Genomic DNA, 1,824 nt, shown 5'->3' on the forward strand with positions numbered 1-1,824 from the left:
CGGGACTTGGAAGCCCAAACTCCACACCAGTGTGTAGAGGATACCAGACATGGAGTCAAGGTAGGTTGTTCACTAGCTTTGAGATCTGATGCCTGCCCTGCTGGGTTTTGGACATGCTTAGGACTTGTTACCCCTTCCTTTTGGCCTATTCTTCCTTTTTGAATAGGAATATGTACCCTTTGTCTGTCCCACCATTGTATCTTGGAAATAGATAACTTGTTTTGATTTCATAATGGGACCTTGAGACTTTGGGCTTTTGAGTTGAAGCAAGTTAAGACTTTGGGGCTATGGGAATGAAATGAATGTATTTGTGTGTGAATGTCCCCCCAAAACTTAGTCCCCTGAGTGACAGTGTGAAGAGGGTGGGAAGTCCTATTAGGGTAATTGAAAGATGGGGCCTTGAAGGGGTGATCAGATTGTAGGACTGTGCGGTAGTGAATGGGTTACTAATGATGTCAGGGACATGATTCGGAGGGATTTAACAGGAGAGTGAATGAGGAGGTTGGTCTCTCACTGTTTGTGCTCTACCATGTGACACCCTCAGTCACTGTCGCTACCACCAAGACCCTCACCACATGTGCTCCCTGGACTTTGGACTTCCCACCTTCTGACACTGTAAGCAATAAATTTTGATTTCTTTATAAAATACCCAGTTCCAGGTATTTTGTCACAATACACCAACCTTCAGCTTTATAGTGGGAACCAGTGGATCCTCTTCTCATGTGTCCTTTGTCATATTTCCTTCTCCATAAAATATGTCCTTTGGTCTGAGATGTTATTCACAATTCCACATAGTAAAGTAAGTTTGTGTTGGGTTTATTCCAGGGGTGTCTATCCTAGTCTTTCCAACTGTTTTTCAGTTCGTGCACCAAGACCACACTGTCTTAACTAATGGCCTCTATGATAAGGCTTGACGTCTGGTAGATACACTCTTCTCTTCTTCGTGTTCTTTTTCATTGGTTACGTTTCACCCTTTACATTTCCATATAAATTTTAGATTCATTTTGTCAATTTCCTAAAAATTGTCAGGCTTTTGAGTGGGATTGCATCGAATCTATAGTCCACCTTAGAGGAATTGACATATTTATAACACGGTCTTCTAATTCACAAACATAATATTTTCCTCCATTTATTTGGGTTTTAATTTCTCTCAACAATGTTTTATAGGTTTCTGCATAGAGGTCTTGTACATCTTATACTGCATTTATTCCTAGGTATTTTTTTGTTTCTGTTCTTAAATTGGTATTTTTTAATGTTTTAAACTTTTGGTTGCTCATAGATGTCCAATTGATTTGGTGTGATTTTGAAAACAAACTTATTATTTCTAAAATTTGTCTGTGAATTCTATTGCATTGTCTAAGTGTATAATGTTATTTGTGAATAGTCTAATTTCTTCCTTTCCAACCATCATGATTTTTCTTGCTTCTCTGCATTGACTAGGGTGTCTATCCTGTGATGATAGGAGGCATCTTTATCTGTCTCCTAATATGAAAGGAAAAACATTACATTTTACCATTAAATATGATGCTTTCTATAGTTCTTGCTTTTAAATATTCCTTGTAAATACTTAAGACATCTCGATTACAGCCTTGTGAGAAATCCTGAGGCAAAGTACCCAGCCAAGACACTCCTGATACACAAAAACTGAATTAATGTTGCTGTAAGCTGCTAAATTTGGAGTAATTTGTTACACAGCAATAGATAATACAGAAGGGATGTATAATGTTCCATTCAAAGTCCAACCTAAGGGCCGGCCCGGTGGTGCACTGCTACAGTGCACTGCTTGGGAGCGCGGCAGCGCTCCCGCTGAGGGTTCGGATCCCA

This window comes from Galeopterus variegatus, unplaced genomic scaffold (genome assembly GCF_000696425.1).
Source record: "Galeopterus variegatus unplaced genomic scaffold, G_variegatus-3.0.2 Scaffold6007, whole genome shotgun sequence".
Lineage (NCBI taxonomy): Eukaryota > Metazoa > Chordata > Mammalia > Dermoptera > Cynocephalidae > Galeopterus > Galeopterus variegatus.